Genomic DNA, 12,697 nt, shown 5'->3' on the forward strand with positions numbered 1-12,697 from the left:
GAATAACCCCGGCAAGGGATGACAGAACCTTGGACCACAGTGACAGAGTGGAGGCAATGGGAAGGAATTGAGTTTGGATATGCTTTGAAGGTGAGGCTCACTTGACTTCTTGATAGATTGCCTGGGATTAGAGAAAGAGATAAGTAAAGGATGGCTTCAAGGCTTTTAGCCTGAGCAATAGGAAGAATGGAGGTGGAATACCAACATAGGCAAGACGGGGGAGGAGAAGTGGGAGTTATGGGAATCAAGAGTTTGGTTTTGCCTGTGTTAAGTTTGTGATGCTATTAGACATTCAAGTGGAGATGCTGAGTAGGCGGTTTAATAGATGAGTTGGATGTGAGGGGAGAAGTAAAAGCTACAATTACAAATTTGAAATCGGTGAATAGATAGCACTTAAAGCAATGAACCTAGATAAAACCAACTAGGGACTAAGCATAGAGAGGAGAGGAGAAATCAGAGGATTGAGCCCAGGGGCAATCCGACATTAACGGGTCTGAGAAGTGAGGAGGAAGCAGCAAAGGAGACTGAGAAGAAATAGCCAGAGAGGTAGGAAGAGAACCAGGAGAGTAGCATCCTGGAAATCAAGTGAAGAAAATAAGCCCAGGATGCAGGAATGACCACCTTATCAATTGCTGCTGAGAAGTTAATAGGATGAGGCCAGAGGAAAGACCACAGGACTTAGCAACATGCAGGGCATTAATAACCTTGACGATCCAGTAGGTGGATAGTGTGAGTGAAAGTTTGACTGGAATGTGCTGTGGGAGAATGGAAGGAAAAAAGACCTTCAGGCTACTATATTTGCTCAGGCTGCTATACTGCACAATGATTTACTGATCATTTCTTTCATCAAAACGCTGTTTTAGATTTGTACACCCATGTTCATAGCAGCATTATCAGAATAGCCAAAAGGTGGAAGCAACTGAAATGTCCATCAACAGATGGATGAATAATCAAATGTGGTGTATACATACAATGTATTACTCAGCTTTAAAAGGAAGGAAATTCTAACACCTGCTACAACATGGATAAAACTCAAGGACATTATCCTTAGTGAAATAAAGCAGTCACAAAAAGACAAATACTGTATGATTGATATGAGGCATCTAGAGTAGTCAAAATCATAGAAACAGAAAGTAGAATGATTATTGCCAGGGGCTGAGAGCAGGGGGAAATAGAGAGTTGTTTAATGGGTACAGAGTTTCGATTTTGCAAAATGAAAAAGTTCTCAACATTGGTTGCATAACAGTGTGAATATACTTAACACTACTGAACTGTACACTTAAGAATGGTTAAGGTGGTAAATTTTATGTTGTATTCATCACAATTAAAAAAAATTTTTTTAAACCATAAATATATAACAGAAACTGTTTAAGTTCCACAACCTTCACCACTTCCATTCTTCTAGAAAGAAACCATCATCTAAAGTTGGTGTCTTTCTCATGCATGTTCTGTGCTTTTATTACATATGTATGTCCTCATAAATAGTAAAATCTAACAAGAGAGTACATTGTTTTCTCATTTACATAAATGACAGCTCTCCATATTGCACAAAGCTTTTACATTTTGGTTTTTACCTCAACAATATTTATGTTTTTAGAATTTATGTGTGTAAATAAGTGTTCTCTATTCTTTTTTTCTATTACAAACAATTTTGTAGTAAACCTCCTAGTACATGAAAAAAAACCTTTTTTTAGTACCTTTACTCTTAAGTGCCCAATAATTCTGTTTTTTCTGAAACATTCTGTTTCTTCTGCTTGGAATAATCCTCTACCCTTTTCATCTCTTGTATCTGTAGGGATCAGCAAACTATAGCCCACCATCAATTCTGGTAAATAAAGTTTTATTGAAACACTACTATATCCATTCACTTACATATTGTCTATGGTTGCTTTCATTTCATTTCATGGCAGAGTTGAGTAGTTATAACAGAGACAATATGGCCTCACAAAGCAAGAAATATTTAGTACCTGGCCTTTTACATAAAGTTTGTCAACCCCTGGTCTAGAATATCTTCAATAATCAATCTAGCCATCTCCTTGTGTGGTAATTTAAAATATGTCCACAAATTTTGTATATTCCCTTTATAAGGTGAAGCCTAAATATCTTCCCCTTGGCTGTAGACTGGACTTAATAACTCAGTTCTAACAAAGAGAATATAGTAGAAGTAACATGTGTGACTTCTGAGACTTGGTCATAAAAGACATTATGGCATCCTTCTTGCTCACGTTCTTGGACCACTTGTTCCGGGAGAAGCCAGCTGCCACATCATGAGGACATTCAAGCTCTAAAGAGAGGCCCATATGACATGAAACTGAGGCCTCCTGCCAACAGTCATGTGAATAAGCCATTGTAGAAGTGGAATGTCCAGCATCGGTGAAGCCTTCAGATGCCTGTGGCCCTACCCAACAGCTTGACTGCAACCTCTTGAGGTACTCTGGGCCAGAACCACTGAGCTAAGTGACTCCCATATTCCAGACCCACAGAATCTATGAGATAATAAGCATTTGCTGTATTAAGACACTAAGTGTTTGGGGTAATTTATTTTAAAGCCGTAGATTACAAATATGTCACAGAAGAGCCATTACCTGACCCTCCAGACTAGTCTACATCCTCCTCCACCCTCATTTAGACTTTCATAGCACTGTGTACCTTTCCTTCGTATCATTGGATATGGCTGCAATTAATAGCTTCATGTCTGTATTCACCATTGAGTGGTAAATTCCATGAGCATAGGGACCCTGTATGTCCATTATACTCCCAATAACTAACATAGTGCGTGCCAAGAGTAAGTGCTCAATTAATATAGACACATTGAATGAAACAGTACAAATGACATTATACTTATAAGCCTGGTGGTTCTAGAATACCTTTGGACCAAAAGGAGTCGGATGTGAAGGATGATAATAGCTAATAGATACTTATACACTGCTATGTGCTAAGCACTCTTCTAAGCACTTTATAAATAGTAACTTATTTAATCACCACAATAACCTCCTTAGGTAGGTACTATTATTATCACCATTTTTCACGCCAAGAAATGGAAGCATAGAGAAGTTAATAACTTGCCCAGTCTACTGAATTGCACTGCTGGGATTTATGTCAGGAAGTCTGGTTCCAGGGTCGCTGCTTCTAACCACCATGCTTACTGCCCATGTTTCACCACTTGGCTTTGATTTGATATTTAAAGGTAACACCTTTATCTCCACTGGCTTCTTTCATTGCAGCCACCTCCGTAATTTTCCTTTGATTCAGTCTTCCATTTCTCAATCTTTTCTTGAGTACTTGAAAATATACAGAAACTGACTCTCAATAACAGTTGTCTGGTACTGATATCCATATTAGATATTAAAACAAATGGCAAACATGGTTAGGCACACAGAAGTGGATAAAAAACAGTTGCTTTCAAATATTAACATCATTCTCAATGCTTGACAGATCAAGTACTAAAAAATAACTACGTAAAAGATTTAAGTGATATACTTAGTAAGACTGAATTAATAGACAATTCTATTTTGGATCCTATAGATTTCCATTTCAAGATTCCATGGAATATTTAAACAGATTGATCACATACCAGACCACCAAGAAAAATCTCAAATGGATTCCAAAAGGCAGAAGTGATATAGGACACATTCTTTGCCCACATAATAAAACAATAACAAAAGTTAAAAATGAAACCTCACTATTTGGAAAGCTCTTAAAAGTTTTAAAATTCATCCACTACAGTTAAACGGATCCTGTCCACTCCATCCACTAGGTGTGTGACCTTAGGCAAGTTCCTGAATGTTTTCTGATCCTCAGGATGGTGAAGTTGAGTTGAGGTAAGCATGTGTAGTGCTTGGCTGGGCCGGCACTCAGCACACTCGCAATCACTGAAACTCATTCTTATTTTTCTTGTTGCCCCTGAATGGTTATTAGTATTCCTGAAAGTATATTAGAGAATGCAGCCTGGCAGAATGCCTTCCCTGCCACTTGTTCTGTGATCTGATACTGGCTATCGTCGCCACTGGGTCTGTCTGAATAATTCAAGAAATACTGAAGGACCACTATGTGCCAGGTAAAACACAGAATATACCTGCCTTACACTCCAGTGCAAGCATTCTCAATGGAAGTGATATCATGCCTAGAGGTTTCGGGAGATGGTGAGTTGCACAGTGCTGTTGGAGTGGAGAGAGTGATGAAGAGGGTGCTGGGAGATGAGGCCCAAGAGGTCAGGGCTAGGAAGAGGACAGGCTGTGTAAGGCCATTTAGGTCCTCATGAAGATCTTGGTCTTATACAGAAGACTTCAAATTCCAGAGATATGGGAAAGCAGTTTCCATGGAAATATGTAGAAATGATATAAGCTTACTGTTTTTTTAATTGGGGTAGAGTTATTTTACAATGTTGTGTTAGTTTCTACTGTACAGCGAAGTAAACTTACTGTTAAATTATTTTTTTAGTCTTCACAAAAAATGGATATTTGGGAACATAAGACCATACCATCTGAATCTCTGCACATACACAATTCCCTTAATTTGTTTTGATATATAACTGATTTTTTGCTAAATCTGCATTAAAGATTGTTTGACAGATTTATCTTGTTCCTTTGGACACTATGATCCTGGGAACAAGAGAAATTAATAGAATGAGATGCCAGCTTCAAATATTTGGCCAGTGGTGTTAGCGATGTCCAAAGTTTTTTGGGATAAAGTTTGTCCCAAATAAACTAAATAATAAAGTTTAGTTATTTAATTCAATAATTACTAAGGACCTAATACATGACAAACCATATGGAGATATCAAAGATAAACGTAACAGGGAGGGGCAAGATAGGGGTAGGGGGTTAAGAAGTACAAACTACAAAAAATAAAATAAATAAGCTACAAGGATATATTGTGCAGCACAGGGAGTATAGCCAATTTTTATAATAACTATAAACAGAGTATGACCTTTAAAAATTGTGAATCACTATGTTGCATACATGCAACTTATATGATATTGTAAATCAACTACACCTCAAAAAAATAAAATTTTTAAAATTTTTATTAAAAAAAATAAAAAATAATTTAAAATAAGATAGATGTAACACAGTGACTATGTAACATGTCAGGTCTCAAGGAACTTGACTGTCTAGTGGAAAAGGGAATACATAACTAGATTACCAGACCACAATAATAGCAGCCACAATTTACAGAATGCTTACCATATGCCAAGCTCCATGCCTCCCATCTAGCTCCTGGGTGAATTTGCATAACACCCCTATAGGTAGGAGTTACCACCCCCATGACAAAGCTGCAAACACTCAAACTCAGAGAGTTAAATAATACGCCCAAGATCACAGAACTAGTAAACTTGAGAGTGTGACCAAGGTAGCTGACTCTTAAACTCACACCCTTAATTACTAACATAACACTTGGTTTAGATTGCTATTTGTGTTTCCTTCACGCTCTGCAAATGTCTATGGTTTTAACAGCTAACTGAACCTGACTTCTGGTTTGTTTTTCAGTCCCCTGTTAGGCCCTCACCAGTTTTGAACAATATGCTAATAGGAGAGAATGAGAGGTAAGCATCCAGGCCTGATGAGGGAAAGACTATGGAAAGCTTCATGGAAAAGTACAGGTGGGTGGTTAGTCTTTAACTGTTTTTGGACTCCAACAGAAATCTACCAGAGGACTCTTTCTGAGCTGAAATACTTCTCCGTGAACCTTATATACAATGGCCTTTATTCTACTCATTTGGGAACATGAAGAAAACAGGATCCATCTCTCCCATGATGAGAGCTTCTTTGTCCAAAGCCTTTCTTACTAAGCAGTCATTATTCTATCCACTATGTCTTATATGGCACAATGTTGGGTGCTCTCAGCAGCATCCTGGTCATTCACCTCTACCTGTGTACCTGATCTCATCTGATCTTGGAAGTTAAGCAAGCTTTGGGCCTGGTTAGTACTTGAATGGGAGAGCGCCTGAGACAAACGGATGCGATAGGTTTTTAGCGTGGAACCAAGAACCACAGAAGATTATTTCCAGGCCTTGAAATCTAGTGAAGTTTGCCCTGCTGGATTTTGAAACTGCCTTGGACCTAGTAGCTCCCTTTTACCTTCCATTTCTCCCTTGTTTAAACTGGAACGTCTGTAACTTATCCTATGCCTGACATATCGTTGTCTATTGGAAGCAGATAAATTGCTTCTTTAGTTTCATAGGTCCACTGATGGAGAAGAATTGTGCCTCAGGAGTTGTACATAATAGATTATACCAAGAGCCTCATTCGTACATAATTTTAGACGATTTAGATGATAGGAATTTTGAACTGATGAGATTTGGGGGCTCTGAGTTGATGTTGTAATGGGATGAGACCTTTGAGACTCTGGGATGGGGCAAATGTATTTTTTATTTGGGAGGGACGTGAATCTGTAGGGGGCAGAGGGCAAACTACAGTCAGCAGAATAACACCCACTAACAAAGATGTCCACTCATTTCCAAAACCTGTGAATACATTATATTACATGGTAAAAGGGGCTTTCCAGACGTAATTAAAGTTATAGATATTAAGATAGGAAGATTATCCTGGATAATCTGGGTGGGCCCAATCTAATCACATGAGCCCTTTCAAAGCTCAGAACTTACTCTGACTGAGGCAGAAGACAGAAGTAGCAGATGGGGAAGCCAGAGAGACAGCTAAGCATGAGAAAGTTTCGATGTGCCACTGTTGGTTCTGAGATATAGGGGCCATGTGAAAGGACCAGAAGGGGCCTCCAAGGAATGAGGATGGTCCCCAGTTAATAGCCAACAAGGAAATGGGGACCTTGGTTCTACAAACACAAGGAACTAGATTTGACCAACAACCTAAACAAGCTTGGAAGCAGATTGATCTCAAGAACCTCTAGAAAGGAGCACACTTTGGTTTTGGTCTCATGAGAGTCAAAGCAAAAAATCCAATTGAGCCATGATGTACCAGAACTGCTGATCTACGAGCTAATAAATTTGTGTTGTGCTAAATGTGTGCTAATTTGTTATGGCAGCAATAGAAACTAATATAGTGTGGTTAATCTTTTACTAACCTTTGGAATCCCCTATTAGACAGTTCTTTCCACACTGAGGTGGCATACATGGCTCTGAAGCTTCTATATACAGACGTTTGTTCTACTCTTTCAAGGAGAAAAGAACAAATCAGGTTCCTTCCATGATGACAGGTTCTTATCCCATGATGACAGCTTCCCAGTCCAAAGTCTTTCTTACTAAAGAGTCCTATTCTACCCACTATTTCTTATATGACACTGTGTCAGGTGATCTCAGCAGTACCCAGGTCATTTACCTTAGTCCATTTCTGTATCTTCGGTCAGATTCCTAAGAGGTATAGTCTGAGACAGGGACTTTTATGTAAGTGATTTCTTAAGGGAGAGTTCATAGGGGAACCCATAAGAGACAGAGGAAACCCATATGAAGTAGAGAAGAAAGTTGAGCAAGGATTTTGTTGTACAGGAAGTCTAGCCTGATCCAGGCCAAGATGGTAGAGGAGGAAAACCCTGAACTCACCTCTTCCCATGAACACACCAAAATTACAACTACTTACAGAGCAAGTGTCTATGAGAACCACCTGAAGACTAGAAGAAAAGATGTTCCACAACTAAGTATATATATAAAGAGGGAAGCACAATGAAACAAGTAGGAGGGGCAGAGACACGGTTAGTCAGGACCCAAAACCCCAGGGAGGCAACCACAAATGGAAAAAATATCACAGTGCTAGAGGACCTCCCGAAGGAACAAGGTGTCCAAACCCCACACTGGGCTCCTACACTGGGAAGACAAACCCTCAGAATGTCTGCCTTTGTAAACCAGTGGGGCTTATGTTTGGGAGAGATGGAGGGTTATGGAAAACAGACTCAGCTCTCAGAGGGCATGAGCAAAATCTCACACACTCCAAGTCCCAGCACAGAAGCAGTAGTCTGGAATCCTCCCTCTAGCCTATTAGCATTGGGGTCTTACCCAGCCACCAGTAAGCTGGCACCAGCTCTATGACCCACAGGCTGTGCACCTAGACACACCAGGACCTGGCCTCGCCCAGTAGCGGGCCAGCATCAGCACCAGGCCCCCCAGGTTTCACACCCAACCACATGGGGGCCCGCTCCACCCACCAGAAGTCTGGCACCAACACCAGGCTCCAAAGGCCATGCAACCAATGGCACAGAAAGCCTACCCTGCCCACTGGCGGACCCACAGCCACCACATGAGGCACGGCCTTGTAGCCAACCGAGCCAGGGGCCCACCCCATCTACCAGCATGATGAGTAAGTTGGCTCTGCCAAAACAGAAAGGTACATGCAGGCCACAAAGGGGGCACCCTACAGCATAGAGCTCTGATGACCAGAGAGGAGCATGCTGCTGGACCTCATAGGATGTCTTCTACATTTCTGCTACATTTCCCCAAGATCGAGAAATGTAACAAACCTACCTCAGACATAGAAATAAACACAGAGAATTAGACAAATTGAGGAGACAATGAAATATGTTCCAAATGAAGGATCAAGACAAAGCCAGAAAAAATAAACTAAAAAAGTGGAGATATGCAATCTATCCAATAAAGAGTTCAAGGTAATTCTTAAAAAGGGGTAGAATAATGGATGAACACAGTGAGAATTTCAATAGAGTTTAAAGATATAAAGAAGAACCAAACAGAGCTGACAAATACAATAAATGAAATTTTAAAATATACTAGACAAGGGCTTCCCTGGTGGTGCAGTGGTTAACAATCCGCCTGCCAATGCAGGGCACACGGATTCAAGCCCTGGTCCGGGAAGATCCCACAGGAAGTGGAGCAACTAAGCCCATGCGCCACAACTACTGAGCCTGCTCTCTAGAGCCCACGAGCCACAACTACTGAGCCCACGTGCCACAACTACTGAAGCCTGTGTGCCTAAAGCCCATGCTCCACAACAAGTGAAGCCACCGCAATGAAAAGCCTGCGCACTACAACGAAGAGTAGCCCCCACCCGCCTCAACCAGGGAAAAGCCCACGCACAGCAACAAAGACCCAATGCAGCCAAAAATAAAATAAATAAAAATAAAATAAAATAAAATATACTAGATGAAATCAGCAGAGGATTAAATGATACAGAGGAATGGATCAGCAATCTGCAAGACAAAGTAGTGGAAATCACCCAAGCTGAACAGAAAAAAGAAATCAAAGAAATGAGGCTAATTTGAGATAATATCAAGCATACTAACATTAGCCTTGTAGGAGTCCCAGAAGGAGAAGAGTTAAGAGGAAGGGGCAGAGAAATTATTTGAAGAAATAATAGCTGAAAGCTTCCCCAACCTGGGAAAGGAAACACATCCAAGTCCAGGAAGCAGAGACAGTCCCAAACAAGATGAGCCCAAAGAGGGCCACATCAAGACATATCGTATTTAAAATGGCAAAAATTAAAGTGAGAATCTTAAAAGCAGCAAGAGTAAAGGAATGAGTTATGTACAAGGGAACTCCCATAAGACTATCACCTGATGTTTCAACAGAAGCTTTGCAGATCAGAAGGGAGTGGCACAATATATCCAAAGTGATGAAAGGAAAAACCCTACAACCAAGAATACACTACTTGGCAAGGTTATCATTCAGATTTGTATAAGAGATAAAAGGTTTTACAGATAAGCAAAACCTAAGAGTTCAGCACCACTAAACCAACTTTACAAGAAACGTTAAGTGGACTTCTTTAAGTGGAAAAGAAAAGGCTACAATTAGAAATATAAAAATTATGAAAGAAAAAATCTCACTGGTAAAAGCAAACATACAGTAAAGGTAGTAGATCAACCACTTATAAAGCTAGTAGGAAAGCAAAAAGACAAAAGTAGTAAAAACATCTATATCCACAATAAGTAGTTAAGTGATACACAAAATAAAAAGATATAAAATATGATGTCAGAAACATTAAATGTGGTTGGGGAGAACACAGGGTTGTTGGAACGCATTCAAACTAAAGAGATCATCAACTTAAAATAACCCCATATATAAAAATTGTTTTATATGAACCTCATGGTGACCACAAACCAAAAAACTATAATAGAAACACACACAAAAAGAGAAAGGAATCCAAACACTTAAGATAGTCATCAAATCACAAGGGAAGACAGCAAAATAAGTGTAAGAAAACTAAAAAGAATACAAAAACAACTAGAAGACAATCAACAAAATGGCAATAAGTACGTACCTATCAAGAATTACTTTAAATTGTAAATGGACTAAATTTGCCAATCAAAAGACATAGAGTGGCTGAATGGATAAAAACAAGACCCATCTATATGCTGCCTACAAGAGACTCACTTCAGAGCTAAATACACACAGAGACTGAAAGTGAGGGGATGGAAAAAAGTATTCCATGCAAATGTAAACAAAAGGAAAGCTGGGGTAGCTATACTTATATCAGACAAAACAGACTTTAAAGCAAATATTGTAACAAGAGACAAAGAAGGGCATTACATAATGATAAAAGGATCAATCCAACAAGAAGATACACCAATTGTAAATATATATGCACTGAACATAGGAGCACCTAAATACATAAAGCAAATATTGACAGAGATAAAAAGAGAAATTGACAGTAATACAATAATTAGTAGGGAACTTTAACACCCTACTTACATCAATGGACAGATCATCCAGACAATCAGTAAGAAAACACTGATCTTAAATGATATATCAGATGGAATTAACAGACATATAAAGAACATTTCATCCAAAAACAGCAGAAAAACATTCTTTTCAAGTGCACATGGAAGATTCTCCAGGATAGATCACAGGCTAAGCCACAAAACAAATCTCAATGAATTTAAAAAGACTGAAATCATATCAAGCATGTTCTCTGACCACAATGGTATAAGATTAGAAATCAACTACAAGGAAAAAACTGCAAAAAACACAAACACAAAACACTATGCTACTAAACAACCAGTGCGTCCTGAAGCAATCAAAGAGGAAATCAAAAAATACCTGTAGATAAATGGAAATGAAAACACAATGATCCAAAATGAATGGGTTGCAAAAGCAAATCTAAGAGGGAAATTTATAACAATACAGACCTACCTCAGGAAACAAGAAAAATTTCATATAAACAATCTAACCTTATGCCTAAAGGAACTAGAAAAAGAACACACAACACTCAAAGTTAGTAGAAGGAAGGAAATAATAAAGATCAGAGCAGAAGCAAATGAAATAGAGACTAAGAAAAAAATAGAAAAAAAATCAATAAAACTAAGAATTAGTTCTTAGAAAACATAAAATTGATAAAAATTGATAAACCTTTAGCCAGACTCATCAAGAAAAAAATGAAAGAGGCCCAAATAAATAAAATCGGAAATGAAAGAGAGAGTGAGAGGCTTCGGCAGCCATGGCTCCCAACGTGCCCGCAGCCAAATGCGCCCAAGAGTGTCCTAAAGACATCCGGTCTGTGCTGCTAGGGCCGCCCAGAGCCAGCAAGGGTACCCAGGCACCCAAATTCGCTGAAAACTTCTGTGTCTGCCATTTGGCTACTGGAGACATTCTGAGGGCCATGGTGGCTTCTGGCTCAGAGCTGGGAAAAAAGCTGAAGGCAACTATGGATGCCAGGAAACTGGTGAGAGATGGAATGGTCGTGGAGCGCACTGAGAAGAATTTGGAGACCCCTCCATGCAAAAATGGTTTTCTTCTAGATGGCTTCCCTTGAACTGTGAGGCAGGCAGAAATGCTTGATGACCTCATGGAAAAGAGGAAACAGAAGCTTGATTCTGTGACTGAATTCAGCATTCCAGACTCTCTGCTGATCTGGAGAATCACAGGATGACAGATTCACCCCCAGAGTGGCCATTCCTACCACAAGGAGTTCAACCTCCCAAAGGAGCCCATGAAAGATGATATCACAGGGGAACCCTTGGTCCACCAATCAGATGATAATGAGAAGGCCTTAAAAATCTGCCTGGAGGCCTACCACACTCAGACAACCCCACTGGTTTACTACAGTAAACGGGGGATCCACTCTGCCACTGATGCATCCCAGACCCCCGATGTCATGTTTGCAAGCATCCTAGCAGCCTTCTCCAAAGCTACATCCTAGTAACAGAAGGCCAAGACTGCACCACTGCTCATCACTCCACGGCATGATCCCTGCTCTTAGATACTGGGCCGAGGGCAGGGGTGGTCAGGGTAAGGATGGAGAGGGAGGAGTGGTGAGGGGTCAAGATGAGAATGGGAAGAGCAGCAGTGCTGTAGTGAAGCGATTTCTTTTACATGGAGTAGAAGTCTTAAAAAGTATAAGCAAAGGGAAAAATTAATTTTTTAAAACACTGATTGGAGGGTATAAATAGAAACAGGGAGAGGCAGTATTATTTCTAAGGAATCACGTTTTCATTTACTCCAGACTGGTGACAGTATTTTTTAAAGCCAGTGCCCTAAGACCTCAGCTTTTATCAGAACCTCATGCCAGCCCAGGAATGCAGGAAATCACACTGCTGTCCCGTCTGCCCTGTAACTTGGAATAGGGCAGGAGTTAACTACTAACCCTGGTTCCCCATACCATGAGATCAAAAAGTCATCCCCCCATTTGAAAGAGATATGGAGTATGCACATGGGAGCAGTGCTCAGCACATCAGGTTTACTGGAGTCATGGGGCAGGTGGGGCAGGCTGGTCTTGCTCCCCTCCCGACTTATCACTGATTTACCAGCCCACCTGCTCTTGTGGGTAAGCTCTCGGCAGCCACC

General features: G+C 40.1%; 1 protein-coding gene and 1 pseudogene across 1 annotated transcript in view; one reads left to right on the forward strand and one right to left on the reverse strand.

Annotated features, from left to right (window-relative positions):
• Positions 1-12,697, reverse strand: part of ERC2 (ELKS/RAB6-interacting/CAST family member 2) — a 940,128-nt gene that overhangs the window by 689,591 nt on the left and 237,840 nt on the right. The gene's annotated exons all lie outside the window — the stretch shown is intronic.
• On the forward strand, positions 11,352-12,053 carry LOC133094754 (adenylate kinase 2, mitochondrial-like; annotated as a pseudogene).

This window comes from Eubalaena glacialis, chromosome 7 (genome assembly GCF_028564815.1).
Source record: "Eubalaena glacialis isolate mEubGla1 chromosome 7, mEubGla1.1.hap2.+ XY, whole genome shotgun sequence".
Taxonomy (NCBI): domain Eukaryota; kingdom Metazoa; phylum Chordata; class Mammalia; order Artiodactyla; family Balaenidae; genus Eubalaena; species Eubalaena glacialis.